Below are 5,764 nucleotides of genomic sequence, written 5' to 3'. Positions count from 1 at the left end.
GATCACTGATACATGATGACCATGACCAATCTGACAAAACTGTAACGACGAAGAAGAAGAACTTTTGCACTTGTCTACAGAGTATAGCTGACCATTAAATTGGTTAGATCATTGGTGTCTTGGAGATATAAAAGAACCGCGGCTGACCATTAAATTGGTTAGATCATTGAATTGTTACAGGTATAAAAGCACCACGGCTGACCATTAAATTGGTTGGATGATTCATGTCTTACAAGTATGAAAACTGCATAGCTGACCATTAAATTGGTTAGATCATTGAAGTCTTGCAAATAAAATAGAACCACGGCTGACCATTAAATTGGTTAGATCATTGAAGTGTTACAGGTATAAAAGCACTACAGCTGACCATTAAATTGGTTAGATGATTCATGTCTTGCAAACATGAAAGCTGCATAGCGGACCATTAAATTGGTTAGATCAGTCATGTCTTACAGACATGAAAGCAGCACGGCTGACCATTAAATTGGTTAGATCATCTCATCGTTAAATCGATAAGTTCATTTACAGCCTGAAAAGTTATCAAGTACATAAATTAAGAAGATTGAAACCCTGATCGATAAATTGATATTACGAGTGGTAAGAAGTTTGAAGCTAAAATTTGTGTGAGGCAAACTGTTAACTAAATTAAGGTGAGAGGTATCTAAATTAAGGTGAGAGGAAATACATTATCTACAATAAAATCAAAATAATGACTATTAATCAACTATATGGCTACAGTACATGTTTTATAATTAGAAAATCCATCAACAAAACAAATCATCAATAACATGTCGTTTGTAAAGTTACAGATTAATAAACGCAGCACTCGGCGAGCAAGTCTAATTGTTGTGCCGAAGGTGAGTGGAAAGAGATATAACATACGAAGGAGTACAGCTTCATAAGTTGTTACTGTCATCTTTATAAATGTAAGTTCAGTTAATCAATTTAAATCTAAGCTACCTGAATACATTTTAGATTTTTGTAAAAAAGTAAAGTAAATTTAAGTCAAATCAATGGCGACTATATTATGTACATTGTACGATATTGTTTTCAAGTAAGTGACTATTCCTTTGTCTTTTTGAGAAGTAATTCTTTTAACCCTGTTATAAGCACCTTACTACAAAATACGTAGTACAAAATGATATATAATGTGATTGACTATTAGTCACCTTTTTTTATGAATATTTACAATATGTATAACGCAATTTCTAATATTATATTGCCAGTTACTAAAGTCATCATAATTGGCTTTATTAACGAATCCGTGGCTAATGCTGGATTGGTGAAGTTTCCAGAGATACTATTAACTACGAGTATATGTAAGTTCAAATCTCGTGATGTACTGTGCACTAAACGAATTTCGATTCAATAATTGTGAAACAGATAAGTAGTTTCCGTTTCCGGCGATAGATGACTCTGTATTTAAAATACATCTGAAATTGATTTTATTGCTCTAATTTGGTAAAAATAAGAGCGGAAACGTGTTTTTCTTTGATAATGACATGCTACATTTGCCGTAAAATAGAATAAATAAAGGTTAATGTTTTCTTTCTGAAATAGCTTTATTTATAGCATAATTATTGGACCAAGTCATGGAGGAATTCATTGTAAAAGTCGCTGTTTAGGCAACTCCTCGCTGAGGACACACTAGTCGCAGTCGGGGTATGTTGAAGCTGGATTTTGTTATCAATAACCCACAAAAAATTGGTGAGTCAACTTGAATTATGTTTTAACGGCTTTAAACTCAATTTAGGGAGTAGAAATACCGATTTATGAAATATTGAACCAAAATCGCACTATCGACTTATTTAAACGACTTTAACACACCGCCTAAAAGAGTGTTTCAAATCAAAGAGATTTTGTTGACATAATATATAATTTTACTTTTAAATGGCATTCCATTTGGATTATTATAAGCTGAATAAAAAACGATTGCGGAATAAAATGCTATCCCTTAGTTCTACAAGTAACTTAACTATTTTCATACAGAAATAGCTACCTGTTTGATTGTAAATAACATTAGAGAATAAACGGCAATGACAAGTTCATTTGCTGACCTGTGAAAAGAAGGGACAAAGAGTTTGTCTCTTTATGTTTATTTATGTTACGCTTATATTGAAAAAGACTTTTACTATGTTCAGAGTAGTCATTAGCAATTCATTGTTACATATAGATATAGTTGAACATCTGATAAAATTGAAAACTTATAGTGGCATTTAAATATTGTCCATCAAGTTAAATATAAAGTTCAACATAATTAAATACCGTTAGTGACTCTGTGTTGTGGGTTGAAAGATCTCAAATAAGCTGGGAAATAAATTTGGTAATTAAATATAAAAAAGGTATAAGTCTTGACTTTTGAAACCTTCATTCAATAGAAAATGTAACATCTTTGAAGGAGAAGAAACATTAAATTGTTAACATAGTAAGTTAGTCATTTTCAGGTTATGTATTAGAAAAGAAAATTATCATTGACTATTCCATAATATAGGGATAGAACATTCTTATTGATGCGAGGGTGCCTTCATCTGTCTGTCTATCTGAGCTTAGGTTTGGTACATTGATGGACGGGAGCCTGGGACCATTGTCATGGACTGATTTTGATGTATTGGAATATGTGAAGTTTGTGCGAGTTTTTGTGGGTTTAATATGTTTCAGTATAAAACTTAATAATATTAAGTGATTAGCCTAAGTGATTGAAATGCTATCCAAGTCAGTATTTCGTACGAGCGAAGTCGCGGGCACAGTTACATCTGAAAATTAAAAAGTAAACAAGTTAAATGGTCACACAATCAGTTACATCTTTTGGTGTTCCAACCAACTAGTACTGTGTCTACAGTGCATAACATTCATAGTAGAGAGTAAAATTTTATTGTTGCTACTAGCGTAAATTATCACGCCTAGGATACATTCAAACTGTTAAGTACTTTTAAGTACTGTTAATTATTAAACATATCTTTTTAGCAAAATATTTGGCTTCGACATTAATAATTTACACAAAGATAACAAAGTAAACGTCAATTAAAATCCCGCTTCCCATACGGTAGAGACAGGTATTGATGGCGTTATTGAAGTTTGGAATATTTTAACGTGACAAATGTCAAGACGAAAATAAGTTTATTTAAAAAGAATTGAGGGACACTGGAGCGATCTAAATAACAAATGGAAGGAAGTAGAGCATATAGAAGGAAGAAATAATGGAAACATGGAAGATAAGTATAGGACGGTAACAAATATCTATGCAGTTGTTGTGAAAATAATTATTAAGTGAATTTATAGAAAAATGTTATTGAATCTAAGTTTATTAAACTTAGAAAATGGATATACATGTAGAAGTGTAGAGAAACTTAGAAAATCGAATTTTATGTATACTTGTATTCTATTAATTGATAGTTTTAGAATACAAGTACCTATACTTAGCAAGATTAAATATATTAAAAAAAGGAAGGGATGTAGTGTATGCATAAACGTAGTGTTGTTTGTCTCGAGCGTACACGCCATAAGTACATGCCGGAGAGAGGGGACGTCAGTCGATGTCAGACCTTTGAGCCGGCAACACGTGTCGGTACGTGAACGAGCCAAATATAGCACAACGAATGCTACAGTACGCAAAAAACTTTTCTTTAATGTAAAATCTTGGTTGTACCGGGGTTGAGTTTTAATAAATTACGTCACCGACCTCCGCCGCATTCCTCGCGATTTATATTTAACTGCTTGATGGTGAGATGTTGTTTATTGTCCCTGATATTGCGCTCGCGGGGGCCGACCCTTTGCTGCTAACAAATTCAACTTTATTGTATGATTTTCTTAAAACAAAAAACAATATTGAAATGTTCACTTGTTCTATTCTAACAAAGATTATTTTCCTTAACTATTATAAATTCTGATTTTTTTTCTATGGTAGATCCGTTGATAAGTAACTTTCTAATATTATAAACGCATATGTCTAGATGGATGGATGGATGTTTGTTTGAAGGTATCTCAAAAACATCTGAACGGATCTTACATCATACAGCATACAAATAGAATAGAGTCGAACATATAGGCTACTAATCATATTTTTAATTATTACTACACGCGGACGGAGTCGCTGGCGACAGTTAGTACTTCATAACGGACATATTACCCGTGTTGCTTTTTAGTATGCTATTTTTCGTTTATCATTTTAAAACTATTTGTTTTAAACATAAGAGCTGGAAGGAATATGTAACTAGTAATATCATAAATACCCCATAAAATTTGTATTCAACTGTACTTGTAGTTTTGTTATGCAAATGTAAAGATGACGTCTTAGGAAGAGTCCCGGAAATCCGACACTTGTCGGTCGTCTTGCCATTTGAATATCAGTGGCCTTTCGGACACGGTCGGATATTACATTTGCTAACGGTTAGCTAACCTATTTGTACCCGTCTCTGGTAGACGATCATTATCCATGTCCGACGGGTCTCTGGGGAGGCCCTCAGGAATTCGTGTCCCTACACCTTCTATTGATTCCGCTCGTGTTCTCTTTACAGTAGGGCCGATAATGGATGTTATTAGAAAACGAAGGGTTTCGTAGATTTTTTATATGTACAGATGTGACGACGAAATTAGATTTTGGAATGTAAAATACGAGCTAGAATTCTTTATGTACAAGAATATTTAACTTTGTTCATAGTTGTGAAGTTTCCATGTCAAATAAATGTAACTCAATTTTGCTGATTGATTCAAATTAACGATGTATTTTAGACTTTAAGATATAGAATTTACCGGATAATTTATATAAAAAGACCAACACTTTTACATCAACAGTTCTTTTAATATACCTCCAGAAATCGCTTATTTTATCCTACTTTGTATAGCCATTTTAATCCGTCTAGTTCGAAATGAAGTATGAGAAATTAAAATCAAAATTAAACTTTTTTTTAAAGACAATATATGTTCAGTATTTTTAAAGCACTGTTAGTAAACGTTGTAACATTGAAAACGGAAACAGCACAATATATGTTTACCCCATTCGCCGCGTTCCTTTGTGGAAGGGTGCAGGGCCGAGTAACGAGGGCTTACCCACTTGTCGGTACCCCCACACGGCCGTACATGCTTTATTATTTACGACCTCTTCCCTTTCCGCATGTTTTTAAGTTAAGATTTTACTGCGTTTCTATTCATGAGATAAATCCATTGCGAATCTCTGTCGGAGTCTCCGCTGATGCTTTAGGGGTACGTTTATGAGTGTATGTTTAATACTTTATGATTGCCTTAATTAAGAATTCATACATGTTATGATTCTACTGTAAAATGTGGATACAGTGTTAAAGGCATGATATAACTGGTAATCCAGTTCTTTATAGCCAAATTATTAGTCCCATACAACCCCAAAAAAGCTTTTAAAAGTATCAAAGACAAAAGTTATGGAGTTGTGGTTATGCAATGGCTTCTTAAATGATTGGCTGTCGATAAGAGCTTTTAATTAGTTGAATTTTAATTACTAAAACTTGTCTAATGTTATGCTGTTATTGTTCCTTTACATCCATTTACGATAGGAATCAAAGAGAACACGGTGAAAGGCAGTAAAAGACATGTTGGGGCATCACCCCTTCAAGAATTAAGTTTAACATCGCGTTCGACATATCGCGTTACGCAAACATCCATCGGCCTATTTGTCGTGTGCCCCGCCTTGGGGTTCGGGAACACTACTTCTAAATATTAGCAATACGTTGTCAGAATAATTTGGTATGTTTTTCTTGAAGGCGCATTTCCAAGTTTTACGATATTTTCTGGAAAG

The 5,764-nt window shown here is 33.5% G+C and overlaps 1 long non-coding RNA gene across 2 annotated transcripts; it reads left to right on the top strand.

Annotated features, from left to right (window-relative positions):
• The first annotated feature begins 310 nt into the window (after nt 1-310).
• Nucleotides 311-1,718, top strand: LOC106126913 (uncharacterized). Of its 2 annotated transcripts, none has more exons than XR_001228388.1 (3): nt 311-650; nt 810-926; nt 1,573-1,718. It is a non-coding gene; the product is annotated as an uncharacterized LOC106126913 (long non-coding RNA). The 2 variants fall into 2 exon arrangements; XR_001228387.1 differs by having other exon boundaries at nt 804-926.
• The last annotated feature ends 4,046 nt before the right edge of the window (nt 1,719-5,764 follow it).

This window comes from Papilio xuthus, unplaced genomic scaffold, assembly GCF_000836235.2.
Source record: "Papilio xuthus unplaced genomic scaffold, Pxut_1.1 DF824992.1, whole genome shotgun sequence".
NCBI classification, from domain to species: Eukaryota; Metazoa; Arthropoda; class Insecta; order Lepidoptera; family Papilionidae; genus Papilio; species Papilio xuthus.
This window is presented reverse-complemented; position numbering and strand designations above follow the sequence as displayed.